Genomic DNA, 23,113 nt, shown 5'->3' on the forward strand with positions numbered 1-23,113 from the left:
AAATTATAAGAAATAAAGCCATGCTGTTAAGTTGAGCTGTGGGGGACTCAGGTCAATAATTTCTGACATTGCCAGTTAAACAGAAGACCCAGTGCTATTATGGGCTACTGGACTCTTTTAGAATATTTTGCTGAGTTTACACACCTATAATATTCAATAACGGAACTTCGAAAAAATGGGATATAGAGATGAATGTCCAATTTGTATCTGTATATTCAAAGTGGTTGGGATAGATATATAGTTATATTCTGTTAATGGATAGAATGATTTGTTCTAGTGGTGTTTGTAAATAGGATCACAAGTCCGCATCTTGTACAGCAATTAACCACTAAGAAGAATATATGCAGTGTATTATTTGTTGAAAAATAAAAAAATAAAAAATAAAAAAAATCTGTGTATATAGTTTGAGTTAAATGTGTGTCTTTTATGCAGCATATTGTTGAGTCCATTCTGCCAGTTTGTTTGTTTGTTTTTTTCTTTCTCTCTTTTTTTTATATATTTTAGGGAAGTGTTTACAGGGTATTCAGGGTCCACTACTAGATCGGACTCATAGTGATTCGCCTGTTTACAGCCTCCCAAGAGCTGGGATTACAGGCATATGCCACCATGCCCAGTCTCAATTGCTGTCTCAGCACACCCTGGGGGTGGGACCAGCATGGCAGGCCTTGGGATTGAACCCCTGTTGGTGCTTTAATCCACTGAGCTATTTGACTGGCCCCCTAGTCTGTTTCTTTTGATTGGTGACTTGAGACCATTTCCATTTATAGCTGTTACTGGCATGTATTAAGTTCTTCTTTTCATAGTATTATCTGCTATTGTTGCCTTGCATTTCTTCTTGGTTTAATTCTTTGCCCCGCCTGGTGGGTTCTTTCTATTGGTATTCTTTGATTTGTGCACGTTGTCATCTCTCTCTGCAATATATTTTAGAACACATCATAGAGCTAGTTTTGTTATCATGAATTTCTTCAGTTGTTCTTTGTCATGGATTTGTCTTACTTTTCAATTAATTTTGAAATACAGTTTTGCAGGTACATCAATCTTGGTTGAAAGTTGTTTTCTTTCAGGAATTGGAATATTTCACTTCTAGCTCTTCTTGATTTAAAGATTTCTGTTGAGAAGTTTGCTGTAATTCTGTTGGCTTTCTTTATAGATTTGTTTTTTTAACAGCATTTAATATTCTATTCTTGTGCTAGATTTCTAGACTGTTGATTTTATGCCTTGGTGTAGATTTATTTTGGTCATGGATAACTGGAGTTCTGTATACCTCACACTTATCCATATGTCAAATTGTTTTTCCATATTTAGTGTTATGGTTTGTGTCTAGTTGTCCCCCCAAAGCCTCATATAATCAATGGGGCAAGATTCTAGAATTTGTGATTAATTCTGATCCAATGCTGGAATTATGAGTGTGAGTGCTACACCCACCCTGGGGCAGATAGCCTGAATACAATATAAGGACAGGGGAGAAGCTTGCTAACTGCAGCAACCACTGTTCCTCCGTTTGCTCTTTTCTGTCTTGCACCACAATGAACTGATGCCCTCTACCATGTGCTTCTTTGCCTTGGAGCCAGCTGAGAATGGATGGAAGTCTCCAAATAAACCTTTAACTAAACCTCGAAATAAACATTTCTTTCCTTAATTTGAGGTGTCGGGTATTTTGTTCTGGCAATGAGAGAAAAATAACTGAGGCAAAATTTGATATAGAGAAATGGAGTTGTTACTGTGACTAGATCTAATCATGTAGATTATGAGCCTTTGAGAATAGCTTATGGGAAGAGATAGGAAAGATTTGGAGATATTACCTGAAAGAGCAGGGCTGGAATGCCTTTGACTGTTCTGTATGGGAGATTCTGGTTAGAGCTCAGAAGACCAGAAGGCTGATAGAAATACTGACTGTAAAGAACAGATGGGGCGGTTTCTTGGAAGATGGACTGCATTGGTTGTTTGACTCCAGATGATGTGTGTTATGGCTTGGCAGAAAGGTTTTTTTGCATTTTGCCCATGTCCAGAGACTTAGCCTGAGACTGAGATTAAATGTAGTGAACTGATTAATTTTGCAAAAGAAATTTCAAGGCAGTTGAATGTTGAATCAGTGGCATGGCTATTGTTTGGAGCTTTTAGCCAGGTTTATGTTGAGAATCAAGAGCAAGGAACCTAGCAGGATGATTTAAAATGTCGTGTATTTGGGTAGAAAAGAAGCACCAAAAAAGCTATGGACTACAAAGACAGAGCTGAGAAGATCTCCATTGTTGAGAATGAGCAGGAGAATAGAAAAGATGACCTGAGGGCATCAGAAGAATCAGAAAGTCTGCCCTTTACATCCTTACAACTGCAAAAGTAAAAGACTTTGCTTTGAGGAGAAAGTGGCAGAGTTCCACGTTCCAGAATGGCAGCAGTGGTCCTACCAACTTCCAGTCAGGGGCATTGTAGAGAACTTGTCTCTTGGAATAGGATTAGAGTGCTCAGCGATTCAGGAACTTGACCCTACAGGCAAAAGAGAAGAAAACCTGGCTACTACTCTAGTTGGCAGCAGACATTGGCATCATCCACATGATGTTGGTTTTAGGCACATGAGGAATGCAAGAGTTCTGAGGTTAAGAAGGCTTCCACCTAGATTTCAGAAGTCCTGGGAGGCCAGGGAATATGCCCCTGAGATGGCAGTATGTGAAGAAGAGAGTAATAAGCCTAATGTGCAGTAGAAACCCCAGAAGTTTAGAAAAGCCAGAAATGTGGATCATCTAAGGAAAGTTGTAAGGAGGGAGCAAAGCCTGCCTAAAAGAGAAGCAGTGGGAGCTATCGCCAAAATTTTCATAGAGGTGGAGAGACATGGAGCTCACAGTTTGCCACAGATTGCTTCAGATGTTCCACATGGAACTACAGGACTAATGATGGTTCTTCTGAATTTTGGACTTGCTTTGGTCCCAGTGCTTGTATCCTCCTTTTTGTACCATTTGGAATGGTAATTTTTTTTTGTGTGTGTGTTATTGAATGTTGGAAGTGTTTAACTTTTCATTTGTGTGGGGGCTCACAGCTAAGAGTTTGCCTTAGATCTTGGAGGAGACTTGGGCGTTGGACTTTTCTGTAATGCTGAAACTGTTAGGACTTTGGCAATTCAAGAGATGGACTAAGATGCCCTTTGCATAAAGGAATGTGCGTGAGTTTTGAGGGGGAAAAGGAGTGAATGGTATGGTTTATGTCTAGTTTTCCTTCCAAAACCTCATGCAGTTATGGGGGCAGGCTCCAGAAGAGTCTGTGATTAATTCATGATCCAGTGCTGGGATTATGGGTATGAGTGCTATACCCTCCCTGGGGCAAACATCCTGAATACAATATAAGAAAGAGAGAGAGGCTTGCTAGCTTCTGTGGCTGCAGCTCCTTCCTTTGCTCTTTGGTGTTTTCCACTGCCATGAACTGCTGTATGCCACTCTGCTTTGGAGCCAGCCAAATATGACCAAAACTTCCATTGACTGTGAGCTAAGTAAGCCTTTCCTTAACTTTGGATGTTGGGTATGTTCTCCCAGCAATGAGAGAAAAGTAACTGAAATACTTGGGAAGTTTTCTGCTGTTATTACTGCGAATAATTTCTTTATGTCAAGAAACAATGTAAATATGCTGGCTCCTGCTTTTTTATTGATGCCAGTCAATTCAAAAATGAAAAAGTGTTCAACATCATCAGTCATTTGAAAATTGCAAATTAAAACAGTGCTGAAATTCTGTCTCACTCCAGAAAGAATGGCTATTATCAAGAATTACATAATAATAAATGTTGACAGGGCTGAGGGAAAAAATGGAACCCTTCTTAACTCTTGGTGGGAGTGTAGGCTGGTGCAAATATTGTAGAAATCGATGTGAAGATTCCTCAAAAAACTAGAATTAGCAGTCCCATGTGAACCAGGCATAGGGTCCCTTTCTTGATATCTTCCCAGAAGAATTAAAATCATGATACACATGCAGCAATATATATGTACCCATGTTTATGGCTGCACAGTTTGTAGTAGCTAAATCTTGGAAGGAACCCAAATGTTTATCAAGCAATGGATGGATAAATATATTTTTATATAATAGAGTATTACTCAGTGATAAATATAAAATTGAAACATGTATACTCAAATGAATGGACCTTGAGACCATAATGGTAAGTGAAATAAGGCACTCACAGATGTAAATATTGCATTATCTCTCTGATATGAGAAACTGAAAAATGCAAATAAAAACATAAATGTGCAATAGATGTTATCAAATAGAAACTGTTCAAAAGGAAAAGGTAAATAGGTAGGTGAGGGAAGAGAAAGGAAAAAAAAGGAAAGAAAAAAGTAAAAGAAAATGAACAGTGAGCTTTGTGAACAGGGAGGGAAGGGGGTTTGAAAGGAGATGGAAGTGGAAAAAGAAAGAGGAATTATGTATGATGCTTTGGGAAAAATCTAAACACAAATCACAGCAGTGCTCAATTTAGGTAAAAATAGAGAGGTGTGTCTTGCATCAGTCTGTCAGGTAACCAGCAAACAAATTGAAATACCCATATAATTTGTGAATAATCCATTCTCCTCTCTTTAGAACTGGGGACCAGGGTCCCTTACCAGGGACACAGTCTGCTGCCTCTTTAAGACACTACTACTTTAAGACTGTTGCATTGATGAGGAAGGGCTAGGACAAAGGCAAATAAAAATACCACCTAACTTTCCTACTGTTTCTGAGTTGCGTTTTTCTTAATTTGGCAATTATTTGATTTCTGTAACCATTTCTCTTTTGGAATGTTAATAATGGCTGTTTCTAATAGCTTCCACTACGTTTCCAGTGTTTCTGTAAAAGAATGAGCATTTGAAAAAGGTGCCCCTGCCACCATTTTCTAATGTCACTCATTTAATTTCTTTTTATTCTATTATTGTTCCATAATGTTTCAATATGTGTTGTTTTTAGGAGGATCAATTTATTAGGTACTAACTTCTTCCTTTGTGAAGTGAAATTCTGATACAATATTTCTTGATGTGCTACATATCCTTAATACATGACATTCTGTGCCTATAATACAATAAACCTATCACAAACTTTTATCTTTTCTGTTAACTAACTTCTAAATCTAGAGACCAAAATATTCTTTGCTTGACATTTTAGACATGATTAATATAAGTGAATGAATATTCTGTCTTTTGGTGGTTTTTCTTATGCTGTTAGACTCTTATCTGTTATTTTGGTCTTTCATATCCTTTGATTTACTTTTTAAAGATCTTCTAGAATGTTGTTTTACTTATTTTTATTAGCACAAGTTTGTAGTATATGATGTTTATATTCCTTGTGGAAAGTTGGTGCATGTACATAAGACACCTTAATTCATTTTTCAATCCCTTTCTGTTCCCTACTTCTTCTTCTACCCATAATTCCCTCCCCTTTGGGGGGTGCATTTGTAGTGCATAATGTTTACATTTCTTGGGTGGAGTTAGTACATGTACATAATACATCTTAATCCCTTTTCATCCCCTATCCTTCCTCACTCCCTTTATCTTTTAATCTCTTCTCTTTTGAGGAAGATTTACCTCCCTACTTTTATCTTTTATTGTTCTCTTTCTAGTTGGGGTTTCTTACATAAGAGAAACCATGTGCTATTTAAGCTTAGGTGTCTATTTCACTTAACATTATGATGTCAAGGTAGCCACCAAACAAGTTGAAAGGTAAAAGGAAAAGGTAAATAGGTGCATCCATTTTCCAACAGATGACTCAAGTGTACAATGTGTGCAAATACCACATTTGTTTTATCCAGTCATCTTTTCACAGATGTATACATTGCTTCCAAGATTTAGCTATTTTGAATTGTGCTGCTATAAACATGGGTATACATATATTTCCATCATGGGATGTCATTAACTCTTTGAAGAATATATCTAGAAGGGGAATAGCTGGATCAAGTGGGAATTTGTAGTTGAGTTTTGTTTTTTTGTTCCTTGGGGAAACTCTGTATCGATTTTCACAGTGATTTTATTTATTTTCCCACCAACAGTGTAAAAAGTGTTCCCTTTTCCCTGCAGCCTCTCCAGCAATTGTTAGTTGATTTATTTATTTGTTTATTTTTGATGATGGTCATTCTTTTTGGGTAAGATGGGATTGGTGTTATTTTCATTTTAATTTCTCTGGTTATACTTACTCCTCAGCCCACACTTCGGGGAAAGTACATGGTATATAACCAACCGCAAACAGCACCATGGATAAGACCAAGAGTGACCCTGCACTCTGCCGCACTCAGAGGTGGGGCTTTGGGAAGATGCCAGGATCACAGGAGGAGCCCTGGCTGACTGCTGGGATGAGGCCTAGAAAGGTGCATCACCCCTACACCCGAGCTCAGCAGCTTTGCCCCTGGCCAGGCCCTTCACTGTGAACTGTAACTTGGAGCCAGGGTGAACCCCTCCATGAACTGCAGGGGCTATGCACTGAGCCTCAGAGGCTAGGACAACAGAGTGAGCCCCATGTGTGCTGTGCAGGTGGTCTACCACAATGCATACACAGAGCAAGCTCCATGCAGGTGAAAAGCAAGTAAAGAGGGCACCATTTTGATTGCACTTAACCATCCAATGCACAAAACAGTAACTAACCATCATATACAAACACATTGCCAGGTTGTAGATACAGTCATTTACTTACAATAAATATTACTCTTTGAAGAAAAGATTTTAAATAAAATAGAAGCATCAATATTACTAGCACTATATTTAGACAATATCACAAAAAATTATGGAAAATAACAATTATCTCCACATAACAAGATTATTTCTATTATGTTTTATATGTAATTATCTCCATTTATGCAGACTTCACAAAATTTAAAAGATTTAAGAGTAAATCTTCCTCTTTTTAAAATGTATTTAGTAGAGGGTCTATAGGGTCTCACGATGTTGATCAGACTTGTAGTGATTCTCTTGTGTTCAGGCCCTCAGTACCTTGGATTACAGGCATGTGCCACCACACCCAATCTCAGTTGCCATTTCTGACATGGCACACCATGGATTGAACCCCAGGATCTGTGCTCTGTTAAGCAGGCACTGTAGTCCACTGAGCTCTCTGGCTGGCCAATTCTTCCTCTCTTTAACCATGTTACAGTATTCTCATTTCAAAGAAATGACTCAGTTCCTCAGAAGAATTATTTTTAATAAGGTTAGTCTTTCTGTTTGGTTCAAAAAATATAAATCTTTTCTTCTCTCTGCTCAAAAGTTTGAAACTCCACATCAAGTCCTTTGTTCAGCGTTTTCTTTTCCTCTTGGGTGCAACGAACTCTGTTTCATTAACACTATCATTTTCTTCTTCCTCTTCTGTAATTACAGGCATATACAAAACTTAAAGGTTTTTCTTCCTTCTGTACATTCCACACATTGCCTTTGCTCCTGGCAGACATCTTCCTCCTTACCTACTTTGGCACTGGCTTGGCTCTTTCTTCTGATTTGCTCTGGTTTGTCCTTGACAGGAGGCAGAGGCAGAGATAGAATCAGAGTCAGAAGAGTCAAGTCAGACTTGACGATGTCGTCTTGACTGGGATGCCTGAACAACAACTGAAAAGGCTTTTGATGTTATTTTTGCTAATGATTCAGTGCTTGCACATTTCTGTGATTCTTGTGCATTTCCTTCTCTCTTTTCTTCCTATCTTTAAGATTTGATTTTAAGGATGGATTCTATTTGTCTCTGTGCCACTGCTCATGTTCCAAAACTATGTTCTTAATATTTTCAAGAAAAATTATCTGTTATCAAGCTGAGGGCTTTGTCTGGTTTGGACTTATCAGTCAAAATCACATGTTTCATGTTCTGATAATGCGCATGAACATTCAGTATTTCCTCTAATACATCAAAAGTGTTAAGTTTCATTACACGATCACTCAGGTCCTTAAATTCCTCTGTAACTTCAGTTCATTGAATTTTTTTCTTCATTCTATATGAAAGCTAAGTCAACATACCAATTTAGGCATTGCTGTAAAGGGAAATGCTCTGTCAAGTCATAGCTTCCTAAGAATATAAGCTGCATCAAAATGTTGGGCATTTATTAAAATCTTGCTGAAATTTTAAAACTTCATCCCAATCCTTTAGTGCAACTCTGATCTTTTGGTTGGCACAGTTGGGTGTTATATAATACATATAACAGATACAAAGTACCAACTCTGATCTGGAAGGTGTACAGAGGTAAAAAGTATCTCCACGCCAAAGCTAAGGCTTCTTTTGAAAATGTGTTCTTTTCTAAATTTTTCATTTTGCCACAGAAGAGCATCCCAAACTTCATCTTCCTCCAGAGTGCCAAGACGTCTTCGAAGTGTACACTGTCCATCTCCTGAAAGCAGCTCAGCAGTGTCTCACAGTCGGTCTGCAAGCCAGAAGAAGCTTCCATGCCTCTGCCACCTGCACCCAACATTTAACTATTATCAGTCGCCAGCCATCACTATCCCTATCACCGTTGCTCTTTTTTTAAAAAATGTATTTGGTACAGAGTCTCATTACACAGCTCAGACTTGTAGTGATCCTTCTGTTTTCAGCCTTCCCAGTGCTGGGATTACAGGTGTGCACCACCACGCTGGATCAGCATGCCCTAGGGGCGGGGCTGACGCAGCATGTGGGACCGGGGATCAAACCCTGGTCCCTGCACTTGCCAAAGTAGGTGCTTAGTCCACTGAGCTATCTCACTGGCCCTAGCATTTCTTCATTATAAGAATGTTATCACTTATTATAAGCCAAGTATAGGTTCTAGAGATGAAGTAGTAAATGAATATATGATCCTTGCTTTATAGGCTTTGTAGTTTAGTGACATACCTTCAGTGGTTAACTTTATTAATTACCTCTCAGAGAACCTATCAGAAAATGTATTGACTAGGATCACATCTATGGAGCATTAATTTTTTTTCCTTTACTTATTCCTCTAGTTATTTAATAAATACTTAAATTAAAAGAATTGTGTTATATTTTATAAGTATCATGCAAAAACTGACATAGTCCCAGACCATATGCTTATGTTGGAAAAGGAATCTGGTCTTACATCTTGGAGACAACTTATAAACTAGGAATTATGTCCACATCAATTTTAGCTTATTTTAATTAACAGTATAAGATGAATCTATAATAATTTTAAGCTGCATTATTCATAATCTTATATAAAGGAACACAAGATTATTGTTTTTTCTTGACTTTTAACCAGTGATAAACTCATTCACAAAGTACTTTTATAATTACATATAAGCAACCCAGAGATTAGTGGCTTAAAACAACTCTTTATTATCTTCCATGGATCAAATAGGATCAGTTGGACAGTTTCCATTTAGGATTTTTATTCTTATCCAGTCAGATATCAGTTAAGGCCATAGTTACTTGAGGGCTCAATGGAGTTATGTATCGAGAATGGATCATTTCTACAATTAGGACTGACTATTGGAGAGCCTGGGGGCCGGCTTGGTAGCTCAGCAGACCAAAGCACCTGCTTAGGCAGAGCACAGTGGCCGGGGTTCCATCCCCAGTGTGCCATGCTGGCCCCACTTGTGGGGTGCGCTGAGATGGCAGTTGAGACTGTGCATGGTTGTGTGCCCCTGTAATCCCAGCACTTGGGAGCCTGAAAACAGGAGAATCACTATGAGTGCAATCTACATAGTAGGGCCCTGTAAACCTTGTCCTAAATATAGAAAAAAAATATTGGAGAGGCTGTTTGTCACCTCAACATGTAATTTGGGCTGTTGACAGTGTCACTATTTTTTTTTCTTTTGTTTTGGAACTGGGGATTGAACTCAGGCCCTTGCACTTGCCACGGAAGCACTTATTCCACTGAGCCATCTCCCCGGTCCCTATAGTGTCACTATTTTATTCTGAGAAGAAATGTTCATTTGTTCATCCATTCTAACAGATAGAAAGAAAAAAACTGCCAGACTAGTTAAGGCCAAGAACTGATCTATCTCACTGTTGTCATGTTCTATTGGTTAGACCCAGAGCCTGCCTAGATTTAAGGGCGTGGAGAAATGGATTTCATCTCATGCTAGAGGAACTTCTAATGTCACATTATTTTAAAAGAACACTTAGCATGGAAGATATTGTCATCTTTGGAAAATGTAATTAAAAATGAGTAAAAGTATAATGCCTTAAAAGGCTACAATAGGATACTCTTGTTCATAATTGTGTATGTGTGTATGTGCATGTGTGTGTATATATATTATGGTATGTGCATGGGGTATTATATGTGTCCATATATATGTATACAAACATACACATATTAATATGAGCATACATATCAACTTAGTTTGTTTGGGCTGCTGTAAGAGAACACCATAAACAAGATAATTTATAAATAAATTTCTCACAATTTTTGAGGCTGGTATGTCTAAGATCAAGATCTTAACAGGTTTACAATCTTGTGAGTGTCTACTTCCTCATATCCTTGTGAGTGTCTACTATATGAATGTATAGTGGCACCTTCTCACTGTACATTCATATAGTAGTATAGGTAAACAAGCTCTACTAGGCTTATAAGGACAATAACCCCATTCTTGAGGACTCTGCCTATATGATCTAATTATCTTCCAAAAGATATCATTTCCTTCCTAATATTATTGCCTTGGGATTTAGTATTTCAATATATGAATTTTAAAGAGACACAAACATTTGGGCTGTGGCATGCATACATGTATAAGTATATATCATTATACTTGGCTAGAAAAATATCTTAGTTTTAATTAATGTTCACAAATATCAAAACTACCAAGCAGTTGAACTACTGTTCCTCTGTTGATATAGAGGAATGAAACTTCCAACCTGAAACATACTTGGGGGAAGTTAGTGTTCTTTAAAACCAAAGAATAAATTTTATTAACAAAAGGAGGTTAAAATCAGAATATATTTATTGTGGGAGAGCAAGCCCCTGTCCTAGAGAGGGACAGAAAGGGACCCAAGTGGGTTGCCAAGGAAACTACCTTTTCTAGGGATTTTTATAGAGCAAAACCATGAGGTACAATGGGTCTAAGGTGGAAAACATGGGAACACTCACATGGGGTAGAACAAAAATATGGTCAACTAACAAGATTACAAGTACAATTGCTTAAGTAAAATTGATTAAATTAGGATCAAATGGGGGAGCAAGTCAAGTAGCAAGCATACAAATATGGAATAGGGGCTCTTCCTGTTGGGGGTTGGGTTGGTAACTCTTTGGCTTTTGCAAGGTGACTGAGACTTATTTAGAATATCCACTCTGGTGCCCATCCCTAGGAAAGTATGTGGCTGCATTTGTTTATTCTCTTGTCTTGAAGTTTGGCTCACAGTAGGAGTATCTGTCTCTCCCACAGTTATAAGGCAGTTTTGTCTTCTATATTGCCTTCTTCTGAGGACCTAGCCCTGTCTATAACATTCCATCTAATTTAGCTACCTACAACACCGTCAATTCATTGTCAGCTACCACTCTTTGAAAAACCAATTTACATTTCTTTTATTCTCAAACATCCCCTTCTACTCCACTTACTTTCAGCTGATGTTCTCACATTTTATTTCTCTGATTGAATATTACTGCACATGTTCAAGAAATCTTAAATTTTTGTTCTTTTTAAATTAATTTTTCATAGCAAAATGGTCCTTTATGCTTTTGCAAAGTTTTTTTTTTTACTTTTTTCAGTTTTTATTTTTTATTGTTTGAATTTCAATATTAATTTATTTCATTATAAATGAGACTGGATTTATTACACATGCTTATATATGTATTGGATATAGTTTTCTTTTGTAGTAAAGTACTTGTTCACACCCTATGGTGCCAATTTTCCTGTTACTATATTTTTCATGTATTTTCAAATCTTTATAATTTAACATTATTTCTCTATTATATTTCCAATATATTGCAATTATCTGTCTAATTTTCCTTTGCTGTTTAATTTTTTTTAAATTAATTTTATTGAGATAGAAATAGCAATGAGACGGTTTCAAAAGAGGTTAGTAGGACAGTTACAATAATTAATATATTGCATATTGTTGTCATTGTAGTAGTTATTCAGAGTACAAGATACAGACATGATATCATGTCTAACCAATATTAATACAAACCTTTCTTCTCATTGAACTAAGAGAAAGTAGCTGTATATCTATCCTAACTTTTATATATACATATATATACATTTTTTTCACAACAAAATGGTCATTTATATCCCTCTTTTTGTTTAGTTTAATCAGAGATGGGTATTCCATTGCCATTCAAATATTGTAGGTGTGTGATTTCAGCAAAATAATTCAATATAGTCCAGTAGTGCATAATAGTAGTGGGTTATCCACAGAATTGACAATGTTAGATGTTGTTGACTTGAGCCTTTTATAGCTCAGCATACTAATATGGCTTTACCTTTTATACCTTGTTTTTATACTTTTTTGTTGAATGGTTAAGACCAAGATAAAGCAAGACCTATATGATAAGAAATATAACTTTTATATCTGACAAGGTCAGTCAAATCCCCTCAGGATAATAATAAAATTAAACTTCTCTTGTGGAGGGTTAACAACTTAAGTTTGCAGACCTAAAAATTAAAAAGAAGGGGTACAAGGAAAGCCAACATTTTGGCCATAGCCCTTCAAGGTCAGTGAGGACTCAGGACAAAGAGCACCTGTACTGTAACATCCTGTAACGGAGTGGTGTCACAAATTTTCTGATCAAGGATATTATGGGGCCACAGAGGAAAATGATGAACGATGTAGAGTGTGCCTAAAGAGAGTCACATGGAGAGAAAACATTCTCTCAGGCTTTCACAGAGAGCAAATTGTTCAAGCAAGGCCATGACTCATCCACATGGCTGATACTGACAAAGTATCTACAAACTGCTCTACAGGGTTTAAGGGTACTTTTACAAAGTTAATAACATGTGATACAGGTTGCTTAGTGACTAATAGCTGACCTTAACCAGACAGGATGTTTATGTCAGGACTGAGGTAGCTTGTTTGCTTTAGGCACAGGCTTAGTCCCACCTACACACATTTTATCAATTTCCTAGATTTGGTGGCTCCCAACATATCCCCCCTTTTTTGTTTTGTTTTGTCAGAGATGGGTGTTCTATTGCTGTCAGAGAAGCTGTATTTGGAGAAGTCTTTAAAGGAACTCTAGGTAATTTAGACGTAATTTAAAATGTATAGAAGATGGGGCTCCAGGAGTATTTTTGTGGTTGGGTGCTGGCCTGGAATGTATAAGGCCCTAGGTTTAATCCTCATAATCATAAAAAATTAAGTAAGTAAATAGATAAATAGTGTGTGAGAGGGTATTTGAAGGTTGTACTCAAATATTATGCAGTTTTATGTAACATAATTGAACACTCTTGAATTCGGTTATTTGTAGTAGATCCTGGAACCAGTCCCTTGCAGATATTGAGGGATGATAAGCCCAGTCATCTCCTTTTATTCTGAAATCTGTTTCTACTCAAAAATGAACACCTTCATCTTTAAACTTTCCATCTTTATTAGATCATTTACCTCAACATACAAATAAATAACCTGAATTTTGTCCCATTTTAAGAAATACCTTTCCTTGACCATACAATGCAGCCTGCTTTGAAGTACTGCAAATTCTTCACAAGAGTTGTCTACACTCTTTCTCCACATCCTTCTCTTATTTTCTCTACTGAGTTCTATTTTATCCCTACTACTCTTACAGAAGTTAGTAATGACCACCTCAATCCCAAATCTCTTGGTTCGTTCTCATTTCACATATATTTACTTGCATTTGACAGTCCATTTGATAAAATTCGTCTTAAAAACTACTTTTAATTTGGCTTCCATGACTTTCCTCCTATATTGTTCTTTTCATCTCATTGCTTATTCTTTGCCTCTTTTCTCTGCTAGACACTCCTACTTTTCCTGACATAAACATTGGAACTCAATGTCAGATTTAGCCCACCAAATTAAATGCTTTCAAGTCTTCAGCCTTCAGTGACATTTCTTCTGGCTTAAAGTAAAAGCCAAATACTTAACATGTTTTTCAAAGTCCCTGACTGTTCTGCCTCTTAATACTTCTCTGTATTATCATCACTCTTCACCTTATTTACCTTTACGCTAGTCACACTGACCATTCTGTTCTTCCTGGGCATGCCTCGTACACTGCCACATCGAAGCTTTTGGACTTCTTTTTTATTTTTTAAAGAGAATAAAATAAGTTTTTAAAAAGCCATTAGAAATTATACGGAATTTCACTAAACAAAATAATAGGGATTCAACAATAGTGGTTATATTGCATGATATATTCAAATTAATTTTTTAGATTATTAGATATAAGCACGTAAAATTGATATAAAAATTAGAAGAAATTGAAAAGAAAAAATTTAAGCATTAGCTGCTTCCTTCAGTAGACAAGCAGACATCAGCAGTGCAGTTATCCAAGCTATCCTCTATATAAATATGTTTTCCTTTCCTCCTTTTTTTCTTTTCTCCTTTTCTTCTTCTAGTTCTTCCTTCCCTTTGAACAGATTCTTTCCCTTTTACAGTATCTATTGTATCATTTAGATTTTATTTATTCTTTCAGTTTCTTACACTAGCATGAAAATATGTTTGCACAGGTGAGTCTAATTTATTTCACTTACAAGAATGGTCTCTAGTTGCATCCATTTACCTATAAAAGCCTCAAATTTATCTTTTTTATAGCTGAGTAATACTCCATGGTATAAAAATACCACATCTTTTTTTTATGCATTCCTCAGTGGATGGACATTTGAGTTGTTTCTGAAATTTAGCTATGACAAATTGTGCTACTATACACATGGGTGCACATATATCTCTGTGGTATGCTGTTTTCAATTCTTCTGGAAAAATACCCAGGATGAAAATAGCTAGCTTGAATGGGACCCCCAATCCTAGCTTTTTGAGGAATCAACACGCTGATTTCCATAGTGATTTAACAGTCTACACCCCCACCAATAGTAGAGAAACAGTCTTTTTTTTCCCCACACCCTCTCTGGAATTTACTATTACTTGACTTCTTGATGATAGCCATTCTTTCTGGGGTGAGATGGAATCCCAGTGTTGTTTTAATTTGCATCTCTTGAATGACCAATGCTGCTGAACACTTTTCATATATTTATTTTCCATTTCTATTTCTTCATCTGAGAAGAGTATATTCATCTCTGTTGCCCATTTTAAGAGTGAATCTTTCAATTTTGGGGGCCTGATTTTGAAGTCCTTTGAGGGACAATTGGATAATTTTTTTCTCAATCTGTGATTTTTCTTTTAACCCTGTAGGTAATTGCTTTTGATGTGCAAAGCTTTTTCAAAAAAATGATATCCACGTTGTTGATTCCTTAAAGTATTTCCTGTGCAGTTTTGTTTTTGTTTGTGAACTCTTTACCTGCCCTTATGTCTTAAAGATTTCTACCTACATTTTCCTCCAGAAGATTTAGTGTTTCTGTTTTATATTTAAATTTTTGATCCACTTTTTTAATGTATTAGACATGGGTCTAGTTAAAGCCTTCAGCATGTAGAAAGCCCATATTTCCAGCACTGTTTAATAAACAGGCTACATTTTTTTCAGTGAGGTGTTTGATCCCTTTGTCAGAGATAAGGTGGTTGATTGTGTTTGTAGTTATGTCTGCATCTTTCTTAGATTATACTTTTACTTTATTTTGAAGAGTAAAAACAAAACAAAAATCAGAAACAAATAGGGTAACACATAACAATACCTATATTACAGATTTTCAAAACAAGAATAGCTAATTAACAATGATTGATATATGATCTATTTTTTCATCAAATCTGTTTGCATCTTCTAATCTGTTCCATTGATCCTCAGGTCTGTGTTTTTGCCAAGCTGATTATATCACAGTAGTTTGTGGTAGGGATTAGGGATTAGGATGCCTCCTGCTTTTCATTTGTTGTCCAGAATTGCTTTTGCTATTCTGCGTCTCTTTTGATTCCAGATGAATTTTAGACATGTTTTCTCTCTTTGAGTTGTACTAATGGTATTTCAATCTGGATTGCTTAACAATTTTCGGAGTATGACCATTTTCACAATGTAGGTTCTTCCTATCCAGGAGCAAGGAATATTTTTTCATTTTCTCAAATCCTCTTCAGTCTTTTCTCAGGGTACTTTAATTTGCCTGCTATGCTACTGAATCTAGTTATTAAATTTACAAGGCTCTTGATGGAGTTTTTTATATCTTCCATGTAGAGTATTATGTCACCTGAAAATAGTGATAATTTCACTTCTTCCTTTCCAATCATTATTTCTTTTATTTCTCTCTCTTGTCTAATTTATCTGGCTAATATTTCCAGAACTATTTTGAATAGGAGTGGTGACAGTGGACATCTTTGTCTTCTTTCTGATTTTAAAGTGAAAGGTTTCATATTTGTCCATTTAGTATGATGTTGGCTGTTGGTTTGTCATCGAAGGCTTTTATGTTGAGGTAAAGGCCATCTATTCTGATTTTCTGTAAGGTTTTCATCATAGATGAGTGTTGAACTTTGTAAAAAACTTTTTCTAGGACCAGTGAGATAGCTCAGCAGATTGAAGCACCTGCTTAGGCAGACACAGGGACTGGAGGTTTGAACCCCAGCCTGCTATGCTGGCTCTGCCTCCAGGGTATGCTGAAACAAATGTTGAGACTGGGTGTGGTGGCACGCACCTGTAATCCTAGAGCCTGGAAGACTGAAAACCAGGAAGGATCACTACAAGTCCAATCTGTGTAGTGAGACTCTTTAGACCCTGTACTAAATACATCTAAAAAAAAAAAAAAAGCCTTGTATGCATCCATTGAGATGATCATGTGATTTTTGTCATTGGCTTGGTTGATATGATGTATTACATTTATTGATTTGCATATGTCCAACCATACTTGCATTCCTGGGATGAATCCTGCTTGGTCCTGATGCATAATCTTCTGGATGATTTGCTGCATTGTTTGCTAGCATTTTTTTCACTCTCCAGGAAATCTTTATTAATTTGCTCTTTATTAATCTCTCTCTCTGTCTCTCTGTCTCTCTCTGTCTCTCTGTCTCTGTCTCTGTCTCTCCCTCTCCCTCTCCCTCTCCCTCCCTCCCTCCCTTCATCTTGACTGGTACATGTAGCTAAATCAGATCATTCTTGAAATATTTTACATCTCATCCTACCTCAATTTTTTATCAATTTTATGAATTATATGGATACTATTATTTTTTTTCCAAGCACAGTTGTTGTATTACACATTGCTGTCCTCAGTGTAGTTAGATTACAGTTATCTGCAAACAGAGTCAGTGGTGAGAATTCTACACATTAATTGCTATTTTCATAAAACTGATGGAAATTCTTAGTACAGTTACTTCATCCGTCTTGTTTATATGCTTACATGTTTTTGCCACTACAATTTTTCCTATCTTTTCTCCTTTCTTTCTTTGTTTATTTTTTTAAATTTATTGGGAAATGAATAGCAATAAGACAGTGGAGAAAAGCTAGGAAACATGACAGGGGCAAAGCCATACATTTATATGCACAAGATGGTTAAGGCAATGCTCCTGAGAATCTTCAGCAGATTTTTGAAACTAGCAATTAATTGGTAGGATTCTCACCCTGACTAACTATATATGCTGATAACTGTGAACTAAGCAACTGTACAGAAGATAGCAATGTGTAATACTAGGGTCATGCTTGGAATGCCTGTCATTCTGGTTTTCTAAATACATACTGCTTGTCATGACATACCAATTACTGCTATACTGTCTCTCAAGTAAATGTTTGCTTCAAAAAAGGGGTAATAAATGAAAACAAGAGACAAGAAACAAAATGTCATAGGACTGTCCTGCTGCAATGTTTCTGTATGTGGTTAAATTTCTAAATTTCTGTGTAAAAATATGTAATTGTTCCTATTTTAAAAAAATATTTTTAATTTGAAAATTTTTTTTCTTCATATTCTGTAGGGATTTAAAGTTTAACATATCAATACTTGATGGAAACTACCTGTTCCATGTTATATTTGTTAGCATTTTATTAAGGATTTTTACATCTATGTTCATTAGGAGATTAGCCTGTAGTTCTCTTTTTTTTTTTTCTCTCTCTCTCTTTCTCTGGTTTTAGTATGAGAATGATGCATGCCTCCAGGAATGAGTTTGGGAGATTTGCTTTCCTTTCAATTTCATTGAAGAGTTTGAAAACAGTTGTATTTAAATCTTCTCTAAAGTTCTTGTAGACTTCAGCTGTGAATCCATTAGGTCCTGAGCTTTTCTTTGTTTGTGAGTTTTTATTACATTTTCAAATTCACTGATTTACATTGGCTATTCAGAACTTTTATATCCTCTTGGTTCAGCTTTGGCAGTTTACACATATCTAGGAATATGTCCATTTTTCTGTTTTCCTCTTGTGACAATAAAGATTTTTGAAGTAGGTATTGATCATTTTCTGAGTTTCCATAGAGTCTGTAGTGATTTATTGCTTTTAATTCCTTATTGCAAGAATGTTTTTTCATTTTTGATAAGTTTAGCTAGGGGCTTATTAATTTCATTCATTCTTTCAAAGAACCAACTCTTTGATTCATTTATACTTTCTAATGTTTTCTTTGTTTCCATTGCATTAATTTCTGTTCTGATCTTTGTAATTCCATGTCTTCTTTGGGCTTTGGGCTTGACTTGGCTTTTTTTCTCTAGCTGTTGTTGAGTTGTAGCATATAGTTCTTAATTTGGGCTTATTCAGATTTCCTAATGTGAGAATTTATCACTTTAAATTTCCTTCTTAGAACAGATTCCATGAGGTACCATAGGTTTCTATGTGTTGTATCTGCATATTTATTCAATTATAAATATTATTTTATTTCTTTTTTTAAATGAATTTTATTGAGAAAGAAATATCAATGTGACATTTTCAAAACACATTAGTAGGACAATTACAATAATTAATACATTAGCATTGTTGTCTTCATAGTAGTTATTCATAGTACAAGATGCAGACATGATATCTTGCCTAAACACTATTAGTACAAATCTTTCTTCTTATTGAACTAAGAGAATGTAGCTGTATATCTATCCTAACTATCATATATATATATATTTTTTTTAACTACTAAATGGTCCTCCATTTATATTGCCCTTTTTTGTTTAGTTTGTCAAAGATGGGGAATTCACTGCCATTGCTTTTTTAAAATTAATTTTATTGAGAAAGAAATAACATTGAGACAGTTTCAAAACAGGTTAGTAGGATAGTAACAATAATTAATATATTGCATATTGTTGTCTTCATAGTAGTTATTCATACTACAAGATGCAGATATGTTATCTTGTCTAAACACTATTAGTACAAATCTTCTCATCGAATTAAGAGAAAGTAGCTTAAATTTTTTTTTCACTACAAAATGGTCCTTCATTTATATCCCCCTTTTTAGTTTTGTCAGAGATGGGTATTCCATTGTCATTCAGATATTGTAGGTACGTGAATTCAGCAAAGTAATACAGTATAGTCCAGTAGTCCGTAATAGTAGCGGGTTAACACCAGGACTGGCAAAGTGAGAAGTTGTTGACTTGAGCATTTTATAGCTCAGCATAATAATATGGCTTTACTTTTTAACACCTTGCTTTTATACTTTTCTGCTGAATGCTTAAGACCAAGATAAAGCAAGACCTTTATAACAAAAAATGTGACTTTTGTATGTGACAAAGTCAGTTAAATCCCCTCAAGATTTACCTTGAAACCCTCTACTGCAGTTTGTAGATCCTTTGTCAGTGTCAACCATGTCGATGAGTCATGGCCATTGTATGACCAAGCTGCTCTCTGTGAAAGCCTGAGAGAATGTTTTCTCTCCATATGACTCTTCTTAGGTACATTCTACATCATCAGTCACTTTCCTCTGTGCCCCCATAATCTCCTTGAGCAGAAAATTTGGGACACCACTGAGTTACAGCATGTTGCAGTACAGGTTCTTTTATGTCCTGAGTCCTCCCTGACCTTGAAGGGCTTCTCTAGAAAGAAGGCCAAAATGTTGGCTAGCCATGTAGCTCTTCTTTCTCTCCAATTTTTGGTCTGGAAACTTAAATTGTTAACCCTTCAGAAGAGAAGCTTAATGATATTATTACCCTGCAAGAGAGGCAGTTGAGCTTAACATCACTATCTGTCTGAATATCAAATGCCTTAGACATAACATGGAACAGGTATTTTCCAACAATCATTATGCTAAACTTTTTTTTTTTTTTTTGGTGGCACCAGGGATTGACCTCAGGCCCTTGTGCTTGCCAGGCTAGCACTTATTCTATAGAGTTATCTCCCCAGCCTTGGTATGTGAAACTTTAAATCCTTATAGAATGTGAAAAAAATAAAAATAAACAGTTACATATTCTTAAACAAAAATATAGAACTCTAACCATATAGAACTTTGTAGTAGTACAGTTCTATGACTTTTTTTCTTGTCTCTTATTACCTGTTACTACCTTTTCTTTTAAACATTTACTTAGAGTATAGCAGTAATTGATATGACAGTAGAAGCAGTACACATTTATAAGACCAAAACGACAGGCACTCCAAGCATGGCCCTTGTATTACACACAGCTATCCTCAGTGCAGTTGCTTAGTTCACAGGTATCAGCATATATAATTAGTCAGGGTACACATTTAGAAGACCAGAATGACAGGTTTTCCAAGCATGGCCCTAGTATTACACTTTGCTATCCTCAGTGCAGTTGCTTATGTCATGGGTATCAGCATATGTAGTTAGTCAGGGTGGGAATCCCACCAATTAACTGCTAGCTTTAAAAACGTGATGGAGATTCTCAGCACCATGTCCTTAACCATCTTGTTTATAGAAATATGGTTTTGCCCCTACCATGTTTTCTAATTTTTCTCCTTGCCCTCTCTTTGTTGTTTAACCCTTAAGTTCTCGCTTTCCATTTAGTTGTATTATACCTAACAATTTTCATTTCTTCTTTTGAGTTCTTTTTTTTGTGTGCGTTTTTTAGGGAAATGTCTACAGGGTGTTCACAGTCTCACTACTAGATCAGACTCATAGTGATCCACTTGTTTACAGCCTCCCAAGACTTGCGATTACAGTCACATGTCACCACACCCAGTCTCATTTGCTCTCTCCGCACGCCTTAGGGGTGGAGCTGACACAGCAGTCCCAGGGAAAGAAACAGCCACTGCGCCTACTTGCAGGTGCTTCAATTCACTAAGCAATTTGACTGGCCCTTTTGAGTTCTTACACTAGGGAGACTATACAATATTTATACATGTGGGTCTGGTTTATTTCACTTATGAGTATTACTTCAAGTGGCATCCACTTATGTGTGATGGCTTTGAGTTTATTTTTCTTTATAACTGAGTCATACACCATTGGATAAAAAAACCACAGCTTTTTCATCCATTCCTCAGGTGAGGGGCATTTTGGTTTTGTCGAAGTTTTGGCTATCACAAACAGTGCTGCTATAAACAAGCACACACATATCACTATGGTATGATGATATCAGTTCTTTTTGGAAAATTCCCAGGAGGGGGATAGCTGGGTGCAGTCCTAGTTTTTTGAGGAGACTCTGCACTGATTTCCATAATGGTTGTACCAGTCTACATTCCCACCAGCAGTGGAGAAGGGTTCCTTTTTTGAACTGCCTCTCCAACATTTGCTGTTGGTTGATTTCTTTATGATAGCCATTCTTTCTGTGGTGAGATGGTATCTTGTTGTTTTTATTTGCATTACATGGATGGCTAGTGAGTGGAACATTTTTTCATGTATTTATTACCATCTAGAGTTTCTTTCTCTGAGAAGTGTGTGTTCATCTCGGATGTCCATTTCTGGATTGGATCTTTAAATTTTGGGGCTCATATGTTTTTTAGTTCATTATAAATTCTAGAGAGAAGACCTTTGTTTGAGTGCTTATTAGGTGAGATTTTTTCCAAATTTGTGGGTTGGTTGTCTTTTCACTCTGTCGATAATTTCTTCTGATGTATAAAAACTTCTCAATAAGAGGAGGTCCCAGTTGTTAATTGTATGAAGTATTTGCTGTACAGTTTGATTTTTGTTCACAATATTGGTTCTTCCTTTCCAGGAGCAGGGAATCTTTCCATTTTCTGAAATCCTCTATGATCTCTTTTTTCACAGTATTGTAATTTTCATTGAGTAGATGTTTTACTTATTTAGTTAGATCAATTCTAAGGTATTTCATTTTCCTCGGTGCTATTGTAAAACGTATTGTTTCTCTAATTTCTTTATCAGTGTTTTTGTTATCCGTAAAGAAGAATGCTACTTACTTTTGGGAATTGACTTTGTTTCCTGCTATGCTACTGAATTTGTGTATTTATTCTAGTACCTTCTTGATGGAGTTTTTAGGATCATCCAAGTAGAATATCATGGCATCTGCAAATAATGATAGTTCATCTTCTTTACCTATTCTTATTGCTTTCATTTCTCTGTGTCTGATGGCTCTAACTAATGATTCCAAAACTATATAAAATAGGAGTGGTGACAGAGGAAATCTTTGTCTTGTACGAGATCCGAGAGTAAAAGATTTAAGTTTTTCTCCATTTAGAATTATGTTTCCTGTTGGGTTGTCATAGATGGCTTTTATCATACTGATGTAGAGTCCATCTATTCCAATTTTCTATAGGACTTTGAACATGAATGAGTATTGGACTTCATCAAAAGCCTTTCCTGAATCAAATGAGGTGATCATATGGTTTTTGGGCTTGGCTCTAATGATATACTGTAGTACATTTATAGATTTGCATATATTAAAACATCCTTGCATCCCTGGGATGAATCCAATGTGATCATGGTGTATAATCTTCTTGATGATTTGCTGTATTCTATTCGCTAGGATTTTTGCATATATATTCATGAGGGAGATTGGCCTATAGTTCTATTTTTTAGTTGCTACCTTCCCTGGTTTTGCTATCAGTATAATACTTACCTCCAGCAATGATTTTGGGAGGACTTCTTATTTTTCCATTTCAATGAAGAGTTTGAGGAGTATTGGGATTGTATCTTTCATAAATTTCTTGTAGAATTCAGCTGTGAATCCATCAGGACCTGGACTTCTCGTTGTTGGTAGATTTTGTATTACATTTTGTATTTCATTGGCTGTTTTTTGGATTATTGATAAGTTCTTTTTAGGTTTATGTTATTTTCTTTTGTTCATAATTTTATTGAGAAACAAATAGCAATGAGACAGTTTCAAATCTAATTGGTAGGACAGTTTCAATAATTAACACATTACATACATT

The 23,113-nt window shown here is 36.0% G+C and overlaps 1 protein-coding gene across 1 annotated transcript in view; it reads left to right on the forward strand.

Annotated features, from left to right (window-relative positions):
• Dock3 (dedicator of cytokinesis 3) overlaps window positions 1–23,113 on the forward strand; it is an 825,219-nt gene that overhangs the window by 301,941 nt on the left and 500,165 nt on the right. The window lies entirely within an intron of this gene.

This window comes from Octodon degus, unplaced genomic scaffold, assembly GCF_000260255.1.
Source record: "Octodon degus isolate 3935 unplaced genomic scaffold, OctDeg1.0 scaffold00008, whole genome shotgun sequence".
Lineage (NCBI taxonomy): Eukaryota > Metazoa > Chordata > Mammalia > Rodentia > Octodontidae > Octodon > Octodon degus.